This window comes from Meleagris gallopavo, chromosome 6 (assembly GCF_000146605.3).
Source record: "Meleagris gallopavo isolate NT-WF06-2002-E0010 breed Aviagen turkey brand Nicholas breeding stock chromosome 6, Turkey_5.1, whole genome shotgun sequence".
NCBI lineage: Eukaryota > Metazoa > Chordata > Aves > Galliformes > Phasianidae > Meleagris > Meleagris gallopavo.
Window position 1 is genome coordinate 49199738 of NC_015016.2, and position 25227 is coordinate 49224964.

Below are 25227 nucleotides of genomic sequence, written 5' to 3' on the forward strand. Positions count from 1 at the left end.
ATTTAGTTGTTAGTTATGGGGATAAGAATACAATTAAACCCATGTATGTTTAAATCTCTCACTTGGGAAAGGTAGTATGTCTGTGTTTCTGTGAATATGGTTCTGTAGTTACTACTCTTCATATTAGAACTGAGGTTCGACAAAACTCTAACTCTGGGACTGGGGAGCTGCAGGGTGGACTTTGGACTCAGGCCCATCTTTGCTCTAAAAGTCTAGATGGCTGTGTGTGAATTGTGTTACTTATTCATGTCAGTGCACATGACTGTAAGAGTCTGAAACAAGAGCCAAAGAGGCAACAGGACCCATTTTGTGCCACTGCCAGATCAGAATTTTCTTTTGTTCAAAATTCTGCAAGTGTCACTCCAGCATATTTAAAGAAAATAATTTCCTGCGTGCCAGTGTTTACAAAGAAAATCTCTATCCAGAAGGTTAAGAGCTAGAGTTAGCCTTGTAATTTCTCAGTTTCAACTAGGCCACTGTCTCAGAGCTGATAAAGAGAGGGCAAATCATGAGATATTTATCTTCTGACACTCCAGCAATATATGGCAAGAATGCAGTCAAGTTTAACTAAGTTTTCTATGAAGAGTGAACATTCTGGACGAAATTAATGATTCAGACCTGTTCCTCAAAGTATCTTAGGAAAGCTAGATTTGAACTTGCTATACATAAACTTATTCTCCCTGTTTCAGTGTGCAAGAGTATTTGGCTGGAGGTAAAGCACTGGATTTTTTTTCCCCATTTGAATAAGCGGTGGGGAAAGAAGCTTTAATCTTGCATCTTCTTCTGTTATGCTTTTCATGCATTGGATTTTTTATTTTCTTCTCAGTCTGTCAAGGTCTCAAAAGTGACCTTGACAAGTGAAATCTCCCACTTCTTCTGAGTGTGAATAAGCCCAGTTATTTCTATGTTGATGGTTTGTTTTTATTATGGATTTCCTTGAGCCTAAGAAGCTTGAAATAGCAGCTTTTATCTTAAGATGTTTAAACTTGATTGAGTCACAATAAGTCTGCAGCTGTCTGGATATGTAGATACGTATCTGTTCTTGGCACTTATGTGGCCATCACTGATGCTGTTTTTAAGCATCTTGCAATCCTTACAGGGCTTTACTCACAGTGCTCCTGCCCAGCAGGGAAGTTTTAGCTGCATTTTGCAGACAGGAGACTGAAGTACAGCACAGGGTGAGTGGCCCATTCAAGGACTCCCGGGAAGTCCAAAGTGCAAGTTCACAGCAATGTCCACCAGGTCAAGCTTATGTCTCCTCTCACCATATAATCAGAGCGGTTGCAGGAACAAAGAAAAATGACCTTGCTTATAATATGTTAACCCACTTTTAAGTTAAGTTTGGACCCTTGGTGATGACTTAAAAAAAAAAGATTAAACAAGGAGAATGATCTTCTTGAAAAAAATACACCTCTACAATCAATTTGTTAGCTAAGGGCAATTTCTCTTACCGAGCTGCTTTAAAAGCAGGCTGATTAAGCCTCAGGGACTTGAATAAAGCCATTCTGTATTTACAGTGGTGGAGTGACTGACACAGTAGATCCACATCAGTGAGCGGCAGCAGTGCAAAACAGTGGCAATCTTTCACCTGCAAGAATTGAAAGGAAATTTCTTGGTTCAAATGAGACATATTTCTAGTTAGCTCATCAATCAATGCCATGTTATCCTATGAAATGGATATACACCATCAGTTAAATTCTTGATGTTTATATGCGTACTGAATCCAGGAGAGTGACCCATATAAAGTCTGATAAAACCCATCTGTTTACAGTTATTAAAAGAAGGAGCAAGACTAATGAGACAGCATGGAGAAGAAGGCAGTGACCTGCTGGAGCCATCAGCCTGCAGGTCCTGTTGCAGGTGGCTCTACCTGAAACCAAATGATTTGGTGAACATGGAGTTACCTGTCTATATATTTTTCTTGTGTTGTGTAATGAAGATAAGGGTGTTTTATGCATACTTACATAGCATTTCAGGCAAGGAACCTTCTGGTTTAGAAGCAGCTCTGGAAGCCACTGCCTGATATTGTGTGCAGAGCAGGGCCCACTTTGAAGTCAGACCCAGCTTCACGGGTCAATTGTATTGCCCAGGGTACCTGTGGCTACTGGAAGGGAAGGATCATAGAATCATAGAATCACAGAATGGCCTGGGTTGAAAAAGACCGCAATGATCATTCAGTTTCAACCCCCTCCTATGTGCAGGGTCGCCAACCACCAGACCAGGTTGCCCAGAGACACATCCAGCCTGGCCTTGAGTGCCTCCAGGGATGGGGCATCACAACCTCCTTGACCTAAGGCAATCCCTGCTGCTGCCTGGCAAGCAAGTCCTCATGCTTCAGTGTTGGGATATGGGAGGAGGACAGGGGTGCCTGTGGGGCTGACGTTAGTCCTGCTGTAGGCTTTAGGGGGAAGACAGATATTTCCCTCTGGCAAAGAACTAGGCCTGCACGGTCAAAAAAGAACGGCAAAGGGGAAGCTTGTACAACCAGAGCTCAAACCCCCAGCTCTCTGCCCGGCAGCCGCCCACCCGCCGACCGCAGCAGGCCGCCCCTCACATCCCCAACAAGCTGGAAAGGGCCGAGCGCCGGCTCCCCGCCGTTAGCCGGTGCTGGAGCGCCCTCTGCTGGGCTGGTGGCCCCCGCTGCTGAGGAACGGGGTGGAGCGCCCAGCTCGTGGGTCCGAAGGCACGGACGTTGCCCCATGAACCGCCCCCAGACTCCCCAAAAATCCTTTTCGTCGTGTTGTGCACTACCTGGGGAAGAGGTGGAGTTATCTTGCACCTCCTCCACCGCTGGCTGCTCTGATGGTGCGTGTTAGTCTGGATTCGCCTCCTCGGTCTTGCTAAATCTCCGTGCCTGTGAGGAACGCATAGTTTGGAACCGTCGCTTCTTATCTCTTCCAAACGCCTGATTCTAACAGTCTGCAGTGTTTCAGAGAGGCCCCACGCCAGTTAATAAGAGGAATTTAATTCTGGTTACATACATGAAGATTCTTCAAGAGTAGTGTTATATCTGATGTCTCGGCCGAGAGTGGGTCTCTCAGTTTTGACATCATGTTTGTTATAAGAGGATGCGTAATGCAGGACACCGTAGCTAGAATAACGATCTTATACAACAGTCAGGGCATAAGTACTATTTTCATTCATTTGAATACCTTTCATGAGCTGTAGAGCTCATTGAAACTCAATGATCAGGTGGAGATTTTTTTCCTTAAAAACATTCTACAAGGGATTATTCAGCCTCTTATGGGATGAATTCCAGCAAGATAGGAAGTGTGTAAAGAACCACAGTCATTTGCTACAGGGACCAATGAAGACTGAATGCATTAGCAAAATGAGAAATTGCTCTCCTCCTGGGCACACTTTGCTGTCACATTGCAGGAGGTTTGGGAAAGCTGGATCATCAGGGAAGGAAAGCTCTTCAGAGTCAGAGCAGCCTGCACACTCTCATTCAAATGTCTCAGATCAAATGATCTGTCTGTTACTACCTCAAGTCTGGCTCCCAACATTGTTTTGCTCTTCCAGAGATCTAGGGAGAAGTCAGTGATTGTGTAAGGCTGGAGATGCCATGTGGTATGCAAGAGAGTGGGAAAAAAGGAAACCTTTGGCTTACAGGCCACAGAGTTGACATAGACTGAGGTTGTGGGCCAGCCACAATTATCTTGGGACTGTTGTTCTCTTCTGCTGGCACGTCATCTGCCTCCAACTATGTGCTGACTGAGCTTGCTTGTCTATTGTAGTGCTTACCCTACCACTCCTTTGCCCTGTAGAGCATTTTTGCATTTCAGCTGTGGATCAGAGCTGCTAGTCTTTCTATCCCTCTTCACTCCAGTCAGGAACAGAAGAAAAGAGATTTTCTTGCAAGTGCAAATACCACCCCAGGGTGTGGCTATGTGCTCTTTGGATCCCTTGCTGCTTTTACCAACCTGTGTCTCCTTTTTGTTTCTAGGAAGTTCCTGTCAGTAGAATATTTAAGCTTTGGTTGTGGTATTTAATAGCACAGGGGAGAGTCACCCAGACAGCTCTCCTCTCCCAACCACCAGACTGCACCACATGTACTGCAGTTCCATGGGTAATACCCAACATGCCCTATAAGCTCACAGATGGTGAGAGTAGTGTGTCTTCTCAGCAGAAATGGTAAGGAGATGTTAGAGATTTTCATGCTTTATTCAGAGGCAGAGACTTGGAAATGACAAGGAAGAAGCTTCCTTTGAGAACGGCTCCAAAGCGCTTGTGGGACTGGCAAGTAGATCTAGTAACCAAGATGCCTATGGGTAAAAATGTGTAACACAAGACACAAACAAAAAGAATAGCTTAGAAGAATTAAAGCTTTGGCTTCTCTTTCTGTGCTTACTTAAGAAAGGATATAAACTACCTGCAAAATGTTCTCAGCATCAGCAGAATCTCCAGTGCTCTCAGAAAGATCTGAGATGTGTTAAACTTCTGCAGATGCAAACTGAAATGGTATCAGATCTGATCGCTCAAGGATGTGTGTGCCCTGAAATTTCACATGAAATAATACCCAGCAGCTTGCAGAATCATCATCAGGATGCAAGTTTCTGCTTATGGCCCAAATGTGTGGGGTCTGTAAGTATTCTTCTTTCAAAAGTAATTTTCTTGTCGTTGTAGTGAGCATGATCAGTCTTATGCTGACAGCATGGGATAGTAAAGTGTAACAGTGTATGCAACCCCTTGAAGGACCTGTGGGAATAGCTGGTCCCGCTGTATAACATAACAGTACCCAAATACTGTAAATTAGCCAAGCTACAATTCACAGCTTACAGCCAAGAAGAAACAGAGGACTAGAGGTACCTCTTCTGGGAAGACAGTCATTCAAAGAGACCGAGAGACTAAGAGACTGTTTTTTCCACCCTAGTTTAATTTAAAGGGCATTTCTGTCCAGCTTGCTCAAAATAGGTTTATCACACAGCTATGGCTTTTGTTATTTTTGGCTTAGAGAAAGCTAAACCAAGTTCAGCTGTGTACTCAAAGAGCAAATTTTGTTCTCCAAGAGTAAGTTGCGCTGAATGTACATTTTCCCTCATCAGCCCTCTGTTGCTTCTCCAACCTGCCTTGGTAGAGAATTATGTGGAGGTGACCTTAGATCATTTCAGTGTCTATTAAATGCTTGGCCTCTCCCACTAAGTACAGAAAATGTGATATTATTTGCAGTGGTCTTTTTTTGTGGAAATTTCTGTGCTGCAGGAACAGTGCAGTAATCAATAACTCATTCTACTCCTATCAGGGTACAGAAAACTGATAACGACTTCAAGTCATTAGTGTAATGTTTGACACCATGTACTTTATTTCACTGTCATAGCAATTATTTATTGAAACACCTGAGACTGATTTTTCATCAAAGGGACAATTCGGAGAAGTGAGCAGGAAAATCCCCCGAAAAGAACCACATTGCAATGAGGAAGCTCGTTCCTCTTGGCATTTTGCTGCTTCCACACACAGAGTGGAGAATATAAATCAAAACTTAAAGAAGTAAATTAAAGGAATTTTTCAGATCTCAGTATTTCTGTTTGAGAGCTTGATAAAGATCTGAAACAATCTTATTTATTTGATCTGTTTCCTCCACTGCTAGTAAACAGCCTCTTGATAGTTGCCACCATCCTATCTTCTCCTGGGACACTGAGTTGGATATGTGAGACAGTGTGAGCATGAGAGTACAAACGTGTCTGTGGTGCCAGAACTCTCATCCTCTTACCTGTGAAAGCTGTTATCTCCTATTTTATAACAGCAAATCTTCTCAGCAAAGCTCAGCTTTGCATTAATGCTTCTGTTAAAATAGGAATGAACTCCATTCTATCTGCTGAACTGTGCTTTAGTGCCCTCCTATGCTGTGGTGAGAGACCAATTCCCACACCTCACTTTTCTCTGATTGCCATCCTGGGTATCACTGGTATCCCACACAGGTGACTGGCTATGTCTGCCATCTAAGGCTGTGAGCATAACTCCACTGTGTCATTTCATCCTGGCTTGAGACACCTTTGATCTGCTTCCAGGCAGATGGTCCAAGCTGGCATCATGGCTGGGACTCTCAGGCTGGAGGATCACAGAATAGTTTGGGTTGGAAGAGTCCCTTAAGGACACTTAAGGATCATCTAGTTCCAACCCTCTGCTATAGGCAGGGACACCTCTCACTAGACCAGGTTGCTCATTTCATCCAGCCTGGCCTTGAATGCTTCAGGATATGGGCATCCACAGTTTCTCTGGGCAGCCTATTCCAGTGTCTCACCACCCTCACAGTATATAATTTCTTCCTAATACCTAATCTAAATCTACCCTCTTCCAGTTTAAAGCCATTTCCCCTTATCCTGTCAATATATGCCCTTATTAAAAGTCCCTCTCCAGCTTTCCTGGAGACCCCCTTCAGGTACTGGAAGGCTGCTATGAGGTCACTCTGCAGCCTTCTCTTCTCCAGGCTGTAAAGCTCCAAATCTCTCAGCCTGTCCCAATAGGGACAGCTCTCTGATTATCTTTGTGGCCCTCCTCTGGACCTGCTCCAACAACTTGGTGTCCTTCTTGTGTTGTGGGACCTGGAACTGGACACAGTACTCCAGGTGGAGTCTCATGAGAGCTGAGTAAAAAGGCAGAATCACCTCACTTGACATGCTGGTCACGCTTCTCTTAATGCAACCCAAAATATGGTTGGCCTTCTGGACTGCAAGTGTACATTGCCATCTCATGTTGAGTCTCCAAATCCTTCTCCTCAGGGCTGCTCTCAAGCCATTCTCTAACCAACCTATGTTTGTCCTTGGGATTGCCCCAACCCAGGTGCAAGATCTTGTACTTGGCTTTGTTGAACTTCATGAGGTTGGCATGGGCCCTTGTCTCAAGACTGTCCAGGTCCCTCTGGATGGCATCCCTTCCCTCTACAGTGTCAGCTGCACCAATCAGCTTTGTGTCATCTGCAAACTTGCTGGGCTTACACTCGATCCCACGTTCTGTGTCACCGATGAAGGTTTTAAAAGCACTCATCCCTAAGGAATGCCACTTGTCACTGGTCTCCAATTGGACACTGAGCTGCTGATTGCAAAACTCTGAGTGTAACCATCCAACCAATTCCTTACCTAGCAAGTGGTCCATCCATCAGATCCATTTTCCTTCATTTTGGCAGCCAAAATACCATGCAGAACAGTGCCAAATGCTTTGCACAAACCTAAGGTAGATAAAATCAGCTGCTCTTCCTTTACCCACTGATGCTGTATCTCCATCATAAAAAAAAAACAAGTTTATCAGGCATGATTTGCCCTTGGTAAAGGCATGTTGGTTACCACAATCACCTAAATTTTATTTTGATTTTCTATGTGTCATTCCTCACAGATTTTTTTCCTTTGCTGCATAACACAACTGTAAATGTGCTATCTACATCAGTTTGCAGAATTGTGACCTGAAGAGCAATTCACACATTCATACTTTCAATGGCATCAAGCTGAAGAAGCCCCTACTCTTCAGCGGTGAACCCTGGAGATCCAGTCACACAGCTTTGCTGGCCTTTTGTGCTGTGTTTAAGGAATTAAGTTGCTGAGGGCTTTCTCAGCCATCTCCCTATCCTGTGAATGTTTTGAGCAATTGATATACCTCACTGGGTGTTCAGCCAGTAACTTGAACTGCTGATATTCTTCGCCTTGCACATAATGATTTGATATGAATAAACATCGACACTGTAACAATTGTTTATTAGTTTTGGCTTTTCTTTGAATTTTAGAGTAGGAATTATATTCTAAGAAATAGGTTTTTAGGTCAAATTCTCTCCTGCTTTTCCCATAGTTTGTCATTTCATAAACTGAATCAGTTTTTTTGCATTTGTGTTCTTTGGAACTATCACGTCTTTTATCTAGGCATGTGTCCCAGGCCAAAACAGAACTTGTCTTGCCATTTGCTATTTTTTTTCAATACCTATATGATACTCTGCTTTTCCTAAACTGCTGAAATCATCATATTTCTCCTTCTGAGGCTATAAGGTTATATTCATTTTCGTCTTTTTAAAAGCCTGAGATTGTGGTGATTTAAATGCTCTTTGCTTACAATGTCCTTATAAAACAGTGGATGTCAGGTAATGCAAAACTAAAGGGGAGCACTGTGTCTGTGGTAGCTTTCTGATCCTGAAAGTCTGCAGGGAATGTGCCTTATTTTTAGTTGCTGTGGGTCTAATCCATCCTAAAACCAGTTTATCTTCCATTTCTAACTTCTAGTTGCAGATGGAGACAAAAATAAAAATAAAGTAATGTAAAATTTCAGTTAGAAAGCCATCAGTTTATATAGGTAAAGTGTTATGTTACGTAATACCTTATGCTGCATCAGAAATAGTGTGGCCAAGAGGACAAAAGAAGTGATTGTCCCCTCGTATGTGGCACTGGTGAGACCTCACCTCAAATCTTTTGTTCAGTTTTGTGCCCCTCACTACAAGAAAGTTGCTTGAGCATGTGCAAAGAGCAACAAAACTGGTGAAGGAGATAGAAAGCAAAGGTTATGAACAGTGGTTGAGGGAACTGGTGCTGTTTAGTCTGGAGAAGAGAAGGCTGAGGGAACGTCTCACTGCTTCTTACAACTACCTGATCCACAAACATCATCGAGTTCAACTCCTGGCTCCACACAGAACCACCTAAAAATCATAGAATCATAGAATGCTCTGGGTTGGAAGGGACCTTTAGGACATCTAGTTCCAATCTCCCTGCTATAGGCAGCGACAGCTCCCTCTAGACTAGGTTGCTCACAGCCCCATCCAGCCTGGCCTTATATGCTTCCAGGGAAGGGGCATCCACAACAATTTGGTGCCATGCCCAGTGTCCTGGAAGCCATTCCATGCCCACCACCCTCTGGTGAAAACCTTTTCCTAACCCCCCTGACACAGCTCCATGCTGTTCCCTCAGCCCTGCCACTGTTCCACAGAGCAGAGCTCAGCGCTGCCCTCCGCTCCCTGTGAGGAGTTGCAGCCACCATCGGGCCTCCCCTCAGCTCTGCTCTGGGCTGAACAAACCAAGGGACCTCAGCTGCCCTCTACATCCTTCCCCATCTTCATACCCCTCTTTTCGACATTCTCTAATAGTTTTAAGCCTTCTTATTGTGGCATTCAAACCTGCACACAGTGCTCGACGTGCAGCCACACAGCACAAAGCACAGCGAGACAACCCCTTTCCCTTGCCTGGCTGGCAGTGTGGCCTGATGCACCTTAGGGTACAATTGGCCCTTTGGGCTGCCAGGACACGCTACTGACTCAGACTCAGTTTGCCATCAACCAGAACCTCCAGATCCCTTCACATGGGGATCTCCAGCTGCTCGTCCCCATCTGTACATATATCCATGGTTGCTTTGGTCCAAGTACAAAATCCAGCACTTGTCCTTGCTGACCTTCATGCAATTGGTAAATGCTCAGCCCTCTTTTGTCAAGATCTCTCTGCAGTACTTCTCTCGCCTCAAGGGAGTCAGCAGTTCCTCCTAGATCAATGTCCTGTGCAAACTTACTTAGCATACTTTCAAGAGCTGTATCCAAGTCAGTGATTAAAACATTAAAGAGAACTGGCATGCAAAGAAGTAGTGAGATGGTTGTCAGTTTCTTTCCTCAGGTAACAAGTGATGAGACACAAGGAAACAGACTCAAGTTGTGTCAGGCAAAGTTTAGGTTGATATTAGGAAGATGATCAAGAGTTGAAGTGGGCTTCCCAGGGAAGTGGTAGAATCCCATCCTTGAAGGTATTTAAGAGTTGTTGGACCTGGTGATTTTGAAGGTGTTTTCCAACTTAGATGATTCTACAGTTCTACATTGGTAAATTCTGAAACATTCCGACAGAGTTCTCTCTCAATCAATACAGGCACAATATTTGTATCCCAGTTAGGAACAAACAGTGGCTGCTGTGTTGTTGAGAGGTGCTCTACTCTAAATACCTCTTCCTTTTAGAGGTGCTTAAACAGGAAAGTAACTTCATAAAAAAAAGTATTTTAAAATAAATTTACAGAATTTTTATATCTGAAATGCTTGTTTGTATGCATCTCTTAAGGCTACACAAACACTGCTTTACAGGAATATAATTCAGTGAGAATTACTGTCATTCTCAAAGTGCTGCATTAGCTTCGATACTTCTCCTACCATACTAGAATGTGCTACGTGTTGCAGGGCAGAGAGTGCTAGTCATTGTCTTGTGGGCATTTCCAGGATGGCTTCCAAAAATGGTCTCATTCTCTTGCTACGATATGGGCGCAGGATGAGCAACAGAGGATAGGGCAAAATGGCTGCAGGAGAAAATGCCTTAGCAAGGACTGCTAAGGCCAGAGTCATTGTATCACCATACAGAGGGAGCTGAACCAAGGGCTACCTGAGCTAGTAAAAGAAACTCCTGCAATAAATCATGTCTTTCTGCTTGGTGTCAGCTGTATGGACCATTTGCCCAGTTCCTAGGGGAGATGGTCTATATAAGTCAATTTAAGTTCAGTATAATTTCTCCATTATACAGAAAAAAAATGTCACTGTGTTTCAGGTGATCAAACCTCTTTTGCAAATTAAATCATCTAGCAATTATAAATCCATCACTTTCTTCATTCATCTGGTACTGATTTTTAGAGTACATTAGGGAAATATTAGTATGGACTTAACTCAGCAAACTTTATTTTCAGTATCTTATGATTTCCAAGAACATAGATAATTGTTCCTGAAGAGATTTAATCAGTGAGTTTTTAAAAGATACCTATAGCAGGTCACTCAAAGCACATAAATGCTCTGTTTGATAATAGTGGGATGGAACATGTATGCCATTCCTTTTCTTCAATAACTCGTGCAACACATATTGGTCTTTTATCACTTGGACTGCAAGAAGAGGTTTATGAATCTGTGGCTACTTTTGATGTTGGCATCATCCCTATCGTCAAAATGAAGTGTCACATTCACTGTTTAGCTGGTGGCGTTTCTTTTGGCAGATAGATTGTCAGAGTTATTGCACCTCTTTTTCTGGCATTTTTCTCCAGAAAAAGTAGATCTGAGGGTTGCACTGATTAATCTCTCCATATGTGATCTATGACATCTATAGCAAGAGTCTCTTTAGCTAATTTCAAAGCTGAGCAAGTATTAATCCTAACATCAGAGATACAGCTGCATTTCTGACCTTGAGGGCTATTGCTTCATTAGGCCTGATTAACTACAGTGTTATTTCAATTTTGCTCTGGTGTGGATTTATATCAGTGTACAGCTTTGGTAATGTGATAAATTAAATCCAGTACGCCAAAACCTGATTCAGCTGAAGTTAATAGCAGCAGTACTGTTGACCTCACATAGCAGCATGACCTGTCTGACAGCAGTTGAGGTGTCCTCATATCTCAACTTCCTCATGACTTTCTGGGACTGGAAAAAAAGCCAAAAACATTTGGGTTTAGCTTTGTGCATGCTTTCAGCAAAGCACAGTGTATGTCTGTTACAAGGTCTGGTTCAAAGGACACAGCTCTACTACCATTTCATTTTAGTTATTGTTTTTTCTGCATTTGCTCAGCCTACAAAAAGATCTGATTTACTATCATACTGTTACCCAACCGTGGAACGTTCTTCTGGTGTTAACTGTTTGACTTATTCTTAAGGATGGTTTCCATTTGAATTTTAAAGCAAAATTGATCAAATGAAGGGAAATTTACTGGCCCATAAGCTTGACCCTTTGTTAATCAATTGGAGCTTTTCTTACTCTATAAACCATTTGTTCTTGTTGAACTTGCTCACTGGTGTTTCATAGTTTAAAGTATTTTTTGGATGATGCAACATGGACTGTCCCATGTGGGGATTTCACACCATTTACCTCAGTGCAACTCTGACAGTTTTACCAGCTGAGGATTTGGCCCTGATCTCTACTTCTTTAATTTCACACAGGCTCTCTTCCAGCATCTCTGGTCAAGGTTAAATCAGCTTTTCACAGCAGTCAATAGAACATAGTTGATGCATCCTATATTCTACATATGAGGCTTTATTTTGTTCCTGTCTCTTCAGAGATGTCTATGTCAAGTGCCAAGCAGCTATCTAAACAGTAAATACCTCCTTGTAATAGAGTTGCGTGATTCCCTTAAAATCATATTCAAACTCCAAGTTTTAGGCAGTAACGTGAATCAGCTGTATCACAGCACCCACAGTGGCAAATGAAAGAGAAAGGTGACAAATGTGTGGCATGCTTCCTGAGATTATGCTGTCAATGACATGTTTCATAACTTTGGTCATCTGATCTTTATCCTTTCTTTGTGTGAAAGTGCTGGAGCAGAGACATCACAGGAAGAAATGTCACAATGTATGGGTGAGGAGCCTTCCATGTGAGGAAAGGTGTATCAGCTATCACAGTAAATCATCCCCATTTCCCTGCTCTGGTTGTTTCCAACTGTGGTGGGTTTTGACTAAGTGACTATCTTTAGCCTTGTGTGAATAAAATATCTGTACTCTCATAAAAGTAAAGAGTGCTGTGTGTCTGAAACCACATCTTATTTGTTTAGGGGATAAGCATTAGACCAACCGGCTGGGCACCTGCCGTTTGTGCTGGGCACCCTTAGGAATTCATCCTGAAACTTTTGTCATCAATTTCATAGCATAACAATTCCCATTCTGGTATCATGGTACTTATTTTTACAGTGTTCACACCAAGTAACGTACATGATCTTCAGAGACATCTTCTGAATATGGGAAACGCAGTTAACTCCAGCTGTTGTTGTTGCTTTTTTAATTGCTTTAACCCAGTGAGCTTGGGTGAATTATTCCCACTGTTTCCTGTGTTGTGATAGCGCAGTGCATAGTTTTGTGTGACATCTCAATTTTACTATAACTAATACGGAATCCATAATATAGTAAAAGGTTTGGATCTGACATAGGAAAGAATACGAGGATACAGAAGAGTGGAGAGTGAATGTTAAACATTTTAGGGATTCTGAGATTCTTTGGCAGTAGTACTTGTAGACTTCTACTCAGATCAACGCCACATGAAAATGAAATTGGCCTCATGCTTACCCCAGCTTGCCTTCACTGAAATGAATCTCCAGCTAACTCCCACTGGTAAATCCACACCAGGGAAATATTTGGGTATTTTTCTAAACCATTTCTGTAATACCTTTGTGCCAACAGAGTGATTAAAAAAAAACAACAACCACAGCTTCGGCCAAGATCTGAACTTACTTTCCAGTTTCCCATATGGGAAACTTTATAGTATGTGAAAAATAGAAAGGACACCTGCTTCAATACAAGTCATGTCAAAGTTCTGCTGGGCTTATGTGAAAAACAAAATGTTCACTATTCTATCCAGGACCAGTTGAGAGGTTGTACTTTTATGTCCTAGTGCACAGTAGAAATGATAATCCAAATACATTGCTTTGGATTATTGTTGCTTCACTCCTCACCTGCCTTAAAATATCTTCGTTGCACGCCAGCATCTCAGCAAGTGTCAAATCCCAGCAGCTCTATCTGCCAGTTTCCTGCCATACCCATTAAACCACACATGAGGTGTTCCCCCCGGTTCGTGATTAACTCATCTGTCCTGGGAAAACAGCAACAACAATAACAACAACAAACCTGTTTGTTTGCCCTGGATCATCTTGAGATGAAGATGCTCGTGTTGCTAAGAATCAAAGAGGGATTTGTAAAGAGGAAGAGTATATGTGTCACTCTGCTTAAATCTCATGAATACCCCAAGGGCAAATTGTCTCTCTGCAGAGGGGGCAAGGCAAATTTTCCTGCTTTGGTAGAACAGGAGAAAGAATTAATACTCTTTAAACTATGGTCTTGTTTCTTTCTTCCTTTGCCAATCTGTTATTTTCTAGTTTGCCTCAGCACTACTAAATTCCAGCTCAAACTGATCACAGTACTTTCATAATTCTGTGTTCATACTTCTGTGTGACACCTATCCCTCAGAGATGGGGCTGTACTGCATGGCCTCCAGCTTTCCCTGAGACAGTTCTCAGGCCAGAGGATGAGGGGTCTGTCACTGGGACTGATCCTGAAGGAGCAGTCAACAGCAGGAAGGACTTTTTCTGCTCACAGTAGAGATGGGCAATCTGTCTCCCAGCCCTGTCATTCTGCGGAGTCTTAGGGGTAGCCTGCTGGATTAACTGTTCTGCCCCGCCTGTAATTTCTCTCTTTTTGTCCCAATAGCAGTCTTCAGCTGCAACTCTTTCCATTGCAGAATGGAACTACTTTAAACCCACTTAATCTGAAGCAAGCTGTGGAAATCTGAATAATGGAGGACATTGGGGCCTCTGAAAGGAAAAGTGAATTTAGGATAACTTCACAAATGCTCAATGTATTTGCTGTTCTGTGTTGTTTATCCATATCAAGTTTCAATTTTTATAAAATTGTGCTCTGCAGAAAAGCATGGGACAAATTTATTCTGCAAGTTTGAATACTCTTAGTTCCAAAGTTCCTGAACTTCCACTGCTGGGAGCATCGAAGTCTGAGCCAAGCTGAAGGGCAGCCCATTTCTGTAGCAGTCAGCAAAACCCTTGATCTCAAATGTCTTTGACTCATCCAAAATCCAAACCCTGGATCACACTTCACAGCTTTAGTCTATCTCTCATAGTGACACTTATATTCTGCTTTTATCCAAAGTGTGTTATCAAGAAGCCACTTGCAATGTCACTGATGCCAAGGCTGATCTTTAGTTGGAACAGAAAGTTGGTATTGCCAAGCATAAGCAGAAGATATCAGCAAGAATATTCTGGTAGCGTTCATCGTGTTTTTGGCTAGATTCAACTTTGAGGCTCAGCTCCTTATCTCTGCTACTGCCAGAAGCTGCAGGGCTGGCTCCTAGCATAGAAGAGATACGCTGCACTACCTTGCTGCTGAGCATAGAAAGAGGTTAACTTTGCATCTGTCTGCTCTTCTGTATCTGTGCGCTTGCTGTTGAACTGGATGGCTGTTGTTGTAAGACCACTGATTTTCTTCCCATGTTCTTTTACTGTAGTCACATGTGGCCAAGCTAACCCCCACAGTGTGACTGTTTTTTCCTATTTACACATGTTACTAAGAAACATCAGCTAAGGATATGTTATTACAAGTTTGGGAATGACCCTATTCTTGGCATAGGGCCAAGCCAAACACTTTGTTTCATTAAAAAAAGCAAAATGTGATAGAGTCAGTAGTTATAATGATGATTGGCAAGCAGAGGTGGAGTGCTACTTCAAAAAAGAAAGATGGGAAATTCCAATAATCCTAATTAATAAGCATGGTCATTAATTCCATCAGTGGGATTATAAAACAAATGTCGTTCTGCCTTAAGAGCACTATGGGCAGGAAAGAGTACTGGAGGCAGAATGTGATTAAGGCATCTTGATGTGATAAATCTGTTAACATTTAGATATATATATATAACTGTTATTAAGATTGATTTTGTGAGATTCATTAAGCTTTGTTTTATAATAAAAAAGGGGGGAAATAAGAAACAGAAATATGATTTAAGTAGCGATGAAACAGACCTAGAGAGGGAAAAATGACTAAGTACTCTTATGAAATAGACAAAGACTCTAAAAAACATTTATTTGTCTCTAAGTTCAACACAGAATGCTTTCTCTTTGTCGCAGCAGTACTGTTGTAACCAATTTCTTAGTCCATCCCTTCGTCTCTTTACATGTAAAAGAGGGAATATGCTGCTTTCTCTTTGACAGTCTCTTGTTAGAACATATGAACCACAACATTCTAGTAACAAAATTACCCTGTCTTTGCGGTTATTTTCTGAAAAGGGACAGTAATTCAGAAATGACTGTTTTCCTCTCTTTGTACTGACTAGTTCATTGTGGACTCTAAATGCTGGCGTGAGACACGCTGACTGAGCTGGAGTTGAATTTGGAGGAGATGTTACTGGCGAACCCACTTGCACTGTTCTGCTTGAGAGTTTGTCAGTGTTTCAATTGCAAAGCACTCCTTGTGGAGATTTACAACTAGGTTATAGAAGTTCCCTCCCAGCTAAAATTTGCACTTCTTTTAACTTTTATGACACAAAATAGAAATCAGATTTTTTTCAAGGGATGTATTTCAACATAGCACGTAGAGATTTACACATTTAAATTTCATTCCTTGTTTGAGGGAGTTACGCATCAGATTCCATCTGCACATGTAAACATAAGGATGTAGGGAGAAATCTTCACCTGGTGGCTTGTCTCTAACCTCAGTGGAGCCCAAAGACTAGTGCTGGAGTGCCAAAGACTAGCCAACCTAGCTCATAGCCAGTGTCCTTCTTTTGCTGACTGTGACTAAACTGTTTTTGTTTTTCTTTAGTCTTTTGATCAATATAATTTCAGTACACCTCCTAAACCAGTGATGGAGGAGAGGAAGAATCCATTTCAATGGATTTCTGAAACTGAAGTCAAAGCAATACATAACAGAGATTAGAGTCTGCAGTATGTGTGTATTTTTTTCCTTTATCAGAGCTAGGGAACTAGCAGCCTGAATCCAAACTGATCAAGACTAATGATGTCCATCAGCCATCTCCATCTCTGTGAAGAACTGCATAAAACAACAGCTGGGAAAGTGCTGAGCCCACAGTATCCGTAACTGACTTTCACAAAATGATCTCCATTGTTCTGCCATGTACAAGGCGTATTACGCATTATAACAAATTGACATTTCACTTGTTTGTGAGTCCTATTTCCTGTTGGATACAAGGATTTAAGCGCTTTTTTCCTGTTGCTGTTGGTGAACAAAAGCTGTATTTCAGTTCAGGAGAACTGTTTACAAGCACACTGCATACAGTTAGCTATAAGAGAAGTGTATAAGCTGTTAAGTTAAAAATTCACTTCCTTCCTGAAGCTTTAGCAGATCTATCAAAGATTTATATTTTTTCCCCAAAGTACTGATTTTTCTACCACAGTTACCCTAATCTCTAGGAAGATCTTCCTAAGCAGCCAGACCGTAAGGTAGTTGTGGAGAGAGCTGTGGGCTACACAATTAAAGGACAGTGCAGCTGAGATGGTGTCAAATCTATCCGAAGCACAGGCTTTTTGCAAAAACACCACAAAAATACTTAGGCTGCCATTGCACATTTCTAATAACATTGCACTTTTCTATTAACACTGTTGCTGTTTTACCAATGCAGTTTTCAGGGATTTAGTTCTCTTTTTAGACAGAGCCATGCTGTATTTCCTTAGCCAATAACTAGGGCCATGTGAAATACTCTCTGTCAAATCCCAAACCACCGAACACTGGCCAGGTTTCAGTTTTCATTATGAACTCAAAATTCAGACCAGGATGGCCTGCTGAGGAAATGGTCTGTTAAGGTTCACAAACCTTGCAAACAAACTTTGGCCCAGTTTTGATTAACCCCACCTTTAACTGGAGGAAATAGGTTTTCCCAGGCCTTTGGCTAAGCCAACCAGGAAGATCAAGCCACCACATAGCCACTGCTTCTTAGCAAAATTTGTAGCATAGTCTGGCACTTTACAGCTGAGATGGTTAACCTGTGGTAGAGCACAGCACCAAAAGAACCATTTAAAACGATTTTGAAACATGCCTCATTCTGAGCACAGAAATGGAACCAGCTAATCAGAGCTGTGCGGATAGAGTGCGCAGGCTTCTTGGTCTCCATCCAACAGTACTCAGAGTTTGAGGTTTTAAGTTACTCCTTGGTTATTTATATATTCAAAATAGAATGGCAATTTTAACTTCTAACTAAACAGATAAAAAAATGAAAACTCCCCTCACCTCCAATTTGAACGCTCTCACTGTTACAACATGCTGTGTGGGGGGCTGTCGGCATGACGCACACACTTTTACTTTTGTTTTTTTGGCTGGCTTGGTGTTATATTCCTGAGAGATTGTTTTATCACCAGATGAAAGCCTTGGCACTAAAATATTGCAGTGTGGCTTACATTAGTGGTAGTAGTAGTCTGATCCAGAATTACCCACCCAACATGCCTTTGAATTTTTTGATTGAACTGACCTGTCGAGATCTCAGACATGGCTAATCTTTGCTCTCTGGCAGACTGTCTTCACTGGGACGTGGCAGGATCCTGCAGAAGCAGCATTCTGCTGGGATGGTGTCATTTTGCTGGTTTCAGTAGGTTTGTTTGGTATCCGGCAGCGTGGTGCACAGTGAAAAGAGTGTTGGACTGTTTTGGTTGGTTTATGTTGTGTGGGTTTTTTTCACCATTTTTTTGTATATTTGTTGGTTTTGTTTCCCCCCAGTATGTGCTAACTCCAAAGCTGGAGTTCCTCATACCAAGTAGCTCTACACACAACGCCAAAACAGGCAGACTCTATGGGAAGGGAAACTCAAAGTCTGAGAGAGACCCGATATTGGTTGTGGCACTGCTGAAGCTAATTATGGCTGGTAAGTATGAATGAGACTGGATATTGTTGCAGTCTGTCGCCTCTCACCCTAGTTAATATAATAGTACTCACAAGGCATCCCATGTAAAAATAAAACCTATCTGAAAAAGTGTTGGAAGCTAATATGAGGTGACTTACTTGATTTGAAATATAGAGTTATCAAAGAAATGAGTCCTGTTCAGCTCAGCTGTATCCACAGAGCTGCACTAGTTTCTATGATTGCTGTGGGTTTGTAAATTTTCCATGAAAAACATTTTCCTCTCTTTCTCTCACAATATCCTAGTTTATCTCTATATTCAGAAGAATTCCAAGTTTCTGCTCGTGATGTTCTGTTCAAGTTTATTTCACTGTAGTGAGTCACGTAAGAGAAGTACAACAACTTTTTCCTGTGTGGCAGAATGGTTGAGCTGTTCCCATCTTAGTGAAAGAGAGGAGGAAGAATGGAAAGATGTAGAGGACTTGATGCTAATATTTCTAACACCAAACATCGGAATATTATTGGTATATTGGGACATATATTGAACATATTAAAAGCAAAACAAAACAGAACAAAATATTTAGAATTTATTAAAATAAAACCTCCGATCCCAAATATATAAAGTGATTTGTCACAATCACCATCAGAATCTGTTCTTCAAATTAAGACTATCTGGAGAAAGGGGAAATACATCAGGTAGAGGAAAGATTCAGAGAGAGCAGGATCCACCAGGACAAAAAAGGGAACTGACAGTGGATCATGCAGTGGAATAGCTTAGTGCCAGCTGGGAAATGTAAGCAGGATCAGAAGATAGCTGGGCAGGGGAAGGATGAGAGGGAGGGAAAAGTGTGCTAAAGGAGAAACTGAGATCAGAGAACAGGGGAAAACTGGAAGTAGCTGGCTGGGTAAAGATCTGAGGGCACACAGCTGATGAGAAGATAAGTATGAAGACTGCTTCTACCCTGTGTGTGGGAACGCAGGAAAGGGAGGTATGGCAACATAAATAGGCAGAAGGTCAGTAAAATTTATCACAGAATGGCAAGAATGAGTAGATAAGAAACTACAAAATAGAACGTGAATTCAGGTAGTCTGGACGATGAGGCTGATTGAGGAAAAGTAACTCTATGCATAAAAGGACTGAGAATCCAGATGTGTTAGACAAGGAGAGAAACATGCTGGGATCAGTAAGTTTCTTGAGAAACATGAAATTGGGATGCTGAGTCAACAGGAGGGATGCGGTAAGTAAGGCAAATCTGTTGGGGAAGGTGAGACAGGAGGAGTAATGCTGACATGGGATAGATGAATAGCCAAGGAATATGGAATAGCACATGTGATATTTAGATCTCATGGTTCCTCTGCTATCAACAAATATTTGCTTATATGCTAGCAGAGAGTGTGTCACTCTACATCAGTGTTGCCAGTAGAGAGGTCAACAACTTATGAGCTATCCCATTAAACTAAATTTCGTAGATCTGTGTGGAAAATTCATATGGTCATCAGTGTAGTGCTTTTCAAGTAGTTACATGATGGAACTCTGTTATTTCACTTTGCTTACTACAAATATTTTTTTAAAGCTAAGTCTCACAAAAAATTATACTTTGAGAGTTCTATTCGTTTAAGCATCTAAAAGTTTCAAAATTTCCAAACCCTTCTAAACCCTTCGATAGTGATTACATTTCCCTATCCTATCCCATAAATTTGTTCTCTGATACCATCTTTAATTGCAGGAATATGTATTAATTCTTCTGTTTTTTCCCACGGGGCACCTACTCCCTGACCTTCTTTGGGAGTGACTCAGAAATGAGTAGTGGTGCAAGGTATTGCCTTTATTATCTGTTACAAAAACTGTGAGATGTATAGTGATGGGACAAGGGGATTGTAGGATGAAAAATGCCAACCCATATATTCTGTGATGGCTGAATACTGGCTCATAAGTCTAGATTTTTTTTATCTTTCCCTCTACCATGCGGTCTCTATGCTTTGCCAGGGATCACACTTTTCCACAGGTGGTCACTAACTGTGCATTCCTCATTTCTGGGGTCCTGACAGGAGACTCTAGGGTCTGGTTTGCAGTAACGCTGAGCATTCACAGCTGCAACTCAAGTTAGTGATACTAGTGTCTTAAATGCATAAAGGGCTATGTAATGTTACGTACTCTGAAATGTCGATATGATAAATTTTAAAGGAAATGATTTGTGAATTCAACTGTCATGAAGGATGCAAGGATTTGAATGCGGAGAAAGTTTGGAATTTCTCCAGTCAAAAGCATAAAAATACCTATATCTTGGATCCCAACAAGGAGGGGGCAAAAGTTTTACCAAAAAAAGCCCCAGCCCTAACTGGATGAAAAAACTTCTCAAAGGGGATATTAAGAGTATGCAGGGAGCTTACAGGTGGTGGAAAAAAGGATTAGCCAGCAAAGAAAGCCATGTCTTGGAAGTCAGGAAGTATAGAGACAAAGTAAGAATTGCCAGGAGTCAGGCTGAGCTGTACCTTCAAAAGAAAATCAAAGCAAGCAGCAAGAAGTTCTTCAGTCATAGACATAAAAAAAAGACCAAGGGGAAAAAAAAAAAAAAAAGAAGAGAGTGCAGGAAAAAAGCTGGAATGCTATGTGAAGCAAGGGTATTGTGGGGATTTTATTTCCAAATAAACCCAAATAAATACATGACGTCCATTTTCAAATAAAAGTGCTGGTGGTCACGATGACAAATAGGAATGAGGATTTGGAAAAATCAAAATGAAGTGAAGAAAAATTCAAAATACTTATTGCTTTATAAATGAAGAGAATCAATATCTCCACTTATGAATGTTGAAAGTACAGGCACATGAATTTGCAGGTCATGTGCAAAGTAATTTCATAAAATCATAGAACCACAAAATGGTTTGGGTTGGAAGGGACCTTAAAGACCTTTTAGTTTCAAACCTTCTGCCGTGGGTATGGACAATTCCCACTAGATCAGATTGCCTGAGGGCCCATCCAACCTGGCCTTTAACACCTCCGGGATGGGGCATTCACAGCTTCTCTTGGCAGCCTGTTTCAGTGCCTCACCATCCTCTGAATAAAGATTTTTTCTTTATATCTAGTCTAATTCTTCCTTCCTTCAGTTTAAGGCCATTATCCTTTTTGTTATCATTACATGCCCTTGTAAAAAGTCCCTCCCCATCTTTTCTTTAGGCCACTTTAACTACTGTCTTCCCAGATCCTCCTTTTCTGTAGACTGAACAACCCCTGTCCTCCCAGCCTGTCTCCATAGGAGAGGTGCTCCAGACCTTCAGTCACCCTCTTGGCCTCCTCTGAACCTGCTCCAACAGGTCCATGTCCTTCTTGTGCTGGGAGCTCCAGAGTTGAATGCAGTGCTGCAGAAGGGATCTCAGAGAAGTAGAGCAAAAAGTCAGAATCACCTCTCTCACCTTGCTGGTCACACTTCTTTTCAAGTAGGATATTCAAGATTTTCTGGACTGGAAGTACACATTGCTGTCTCATGCTGAGCTTCTCATCAATTAGCATCCCCAAATCCTTCTTCTTAGGGCTGATCTCTTATGCATTTGTCACCCAGCTTGTATTTGTGCTTGGGATTGCCCTGATCCAGGTGCAGCATCTTGCAGTTGGTCTTGTTGATCTCGATGAAGTTCACACAGGCCAACCTCTTAAGCCTGTCCAGGTTCTTGTGGATGGCATCACCTCCCTCCTGCATGCTGACCACACTGTACAACTTGGTGTCATTTGCAAACTTGCTGGGTGTGCACTCAATCCCACTGTCTGTGTCACCAACAAAGATGTTAATAAATTTGACAAAATGTAGTAAATCTTTAAAAAAGCTAGTGCCAGGTAGTCAACAACAATAAATGACACATTGCTCTGAAATTGTATTTAATATTTCTAGTAAATTGAAAGCACATGGTTAATGCTCCTGAAAGAGAGGAAATTTTATTTGGGGCGTTTACTTACCTCTTAGGCTCACCTCCATAATATGCAGTATTTTAGGTTATATATTTTAAAGATAAGGACAATTGTAAATGTTGTGGAAAATAACTAAATTGAAGCGAGGTTGTATCAAATTTTGTCACGCCAGGATAATCTGATACTTATGTTTTATAATCTGTGGACATAGTTTACATGTAATTCTCTGAAAATCTCTTGCAGATTATGTGAAGATAAGTAGTAAAGAGGCAACAGACGACTTAATATTGAATCCTTAAGGTGAGTAAAGGGCATATAGGGATGGCCAGTACTGACGAGTAAAGAACAGCTGGTGAGAGAACACGAGTAGATGCCTGCAAAGTATTTTTACCTCCTAGAATATTTTTGTTAATGATGCTGTCTCAGTTTAGCTGCATGCTAATAAAATTTGCTCTTGACTTCAAGATGGGAAGTGCTGCCAAAGGAAGGAGAAACCTAGATATGATATGAAAATTTGTATGACACTGAGGGCTGGATTTTTGTGAAGTGAAGCACCTAAAGAGCTGAAACTAGAAATTTCTGCTCTAGGCTGATTTTCCTGTGAGGAGGAAAAAGGCCTGGGATTCAGGTTTACATTGTGAAAATAAGTGTTTGTGTGATCTGAAGGAACCCAGGAGGTAAGAAACAAGTTTAAACTACCTCAGGAAAGATAACTACTGTAAAGATAGGGAAGTTCTAGTATTATTTTAAAAGGCATAGATGAGATCCAAAAGGGTAAACCGGGTACAGCTCTGGCCTTGGTGAAGAATGATGGATTTAAATTAGTTCTCATTTCTATTTTAAAAGACAAAATAAAAGCAGCTTTGTCTGGTAGAAAAAAAAAAGGCTGAAGCAATGAGTAGCTAACCTCTCTTAAGTACAAGTGAAGAAGTGGAACTGATTTAAAGGTACGGGGGAAATAAGGAGGGTAGTCAATACTCGATTTCAAGAAGAGTTCTCTAACCTAAAGGAAATTAGCGGCAAAACAAAGCACAGACAGAAGACATTAGACTAGGTACTGGAATGAGCCTTGTGAGTATCAGAATGGTACTGAAAACTTTACAGTAGAAGAGAAAGGGAAAAACTGCCGTGCTGCAGCTAGCATTCCCCAGCACATACTGACTTTCCTGCTGCTCTCTCTATCCCTGACTGACAGCAACCTGGATTCTTCCCTTCAAGCTCCACACAGGTTGCTACATGTTCTCTTTTAAATATATTTGTTGTTGCCTTGTCCTTTGCGCCAGTACTTAAGGATTTTCTGAGGCTAGACATTGCAAGTACATAAGTCACAGAAGAGACAAGGAGTCTTGTCTTGCCAGCCCATTACAGCCTTGTAAGTCTCATAGATGTTCAAATATACCAGTTTTGAAATGAAACTCCCACTCCTTTATTGTTCAGTGGTGCTTTCATGACTGTGTGATTGGCATATCTTATTTCCAGTAATGGGTAATGCTCTGTCAGATTTCCTAAATTCTGGGCTTGATTCCACTTATCATAACACATGGAGTTTCTTCACTTATTCCACAGGAATAAGATACATCCCAGAGTTCTGAGGGAATTGGCTGATGTAGTCACCAAGCCACTCTTAATGATATTTGAGGTCATGGTAGTCGGATGAAGTCCCTGGTGACTGGAAAAAAGGCAATATCACACCCATTTTTAAGAAGGGTAAAAGGATGACCCCAGGAACTACCAAACCTGTCAGTCACACCTCTGTGCTGGGAAAGATCATGGAAGAGATACTCCTGGAACCATGTTAAGGCCCATGGAAGGCAGAGAGGTGATACAAGAGAACCAGCATGGCTTCACCATGGGAAAATCCTGTTTAGCCAGCCTAGTGGACTTCTGTGATGATGTAACTGCATCAATGGACAAGAGAAGAGCCACTGATGTCGTCTATCTGGAATTCAGTAAGGCCTTTGACACAGTACCCCACAATTGGGAAAATTGGAAAAATAAGGATTTGGTGAGTGGATTTGTCAGTGGATGAAGAACTGGCTGTGGGACTGAATCCAGAAAGTGGTGAATCCAGCTCAGAGTCTGGATTGAGATCAGTGACAAGTGGTGTCCTCCAGGGGTTGGTGCTGGGGACGATACTCTTTAATATCTTCATCGATTACATCAACAGTGGAGTCAAGAGTACCCTCAGTAATTTTGTGGACGATGCCAAGCTGTAGGGTACAGTTGACTTGCCCAGGGGACAGGATGCCATCCAGAGGGACCTAGACAGGCTTGAGCAGTGGGCCCAGGGGAGCCTCTTGAGGTTCAACAAATACAGGTGCAAGATCTTGGACCTGGGTCGAGGCACTGCCCCTCTACTCTGCCCTCATGAGGCCTCACCTGGAGTATTGCATCCAGGTGTAGAGTCATCAGTTCAGAAGAGACATAAACTTGTTGAAGCGCGTTCAGAGAAGGGCCTCAAAAAATGATCCAAGAGATGGAACACCCCTCCCATGAAGACAAGCTGAAAGAGCTGGGGCTGTTCTGCCTGGAGAAGAGAAAGCACCAGGGTGACCTGATAGTGGCCTTTCAATATCTAAAGAGGAGCTACAGGAAAGAAGGGGATGGTCTGTGGTGATAGGACAAGGGGAAACGGTTTCAAACTTTAAGAGGGTAAATTTAGGTTGAATAGAAGGAAAAAGGTTTTTATCGTGAGGGTGGACAGGCACTGGAACAGGTTGCCCAGAGATGTGGAGGATGCCTTGTTTCTGGAGACATTTGAGATCAGGATGGACGGAGCTCTAATCAACCTGATTTAGCTGTACATGTCCCTGTTTGTTGCGGGGTAGTTGGACTAGGTGACCTTTAAAGGTCCCTTCCAACTCTAAGGATTCTATGATTCTATGACTCTAATCACATTTTTCTTTACTTCTGTCTTATATTTGCTGTTACCACACAACCATGGGCTGAGTTAACCTTGAAGTTCCATCCCTAACCAAGTATCTCATTTTGTAGGATAGCCAAGGCCAGATGACTTAAGAAGGGTGTGGGAAGAAGGCAGAAGTAGTAAGACTTCCTCAAAACACTCTTCAGCCTCCA

The 25227-nt window shown here is 41.9% G+C and overlaps 1 protein-coding gene across 16 annotated transcripts in view; it reads left to right on the forward strand.

Moving 5' to 3' along the window:
- The window catches only part of LOC104911589, a 100943-nt gene that overhangs the window by 47479 nt on the left and 28237 nt on the right, over positions 1-25227 (forward strand). For 11 of the 16 annotated variants that reach the window (XR_004160205.1, XR_004160206.1, XR_004160197.1 and 8 more), the window contains 2 exons: positions 18128-18272; positions 22393-22449. The exons of 2 other annotated variants lie outside the window; for them this stretch is intronic. The gene's annotated coding sequence lies outside the window, so the exon portion shown is untranslated. The remainder of the gene's footprint in view (positions 1-18127; positions 18273-22392; positions 22450-25227) is intronic. 3 more of the 16 variants (XR_004160195.1, XR_004160199.1, XR_004160204.1) reach the window with 1 other exon arrangement.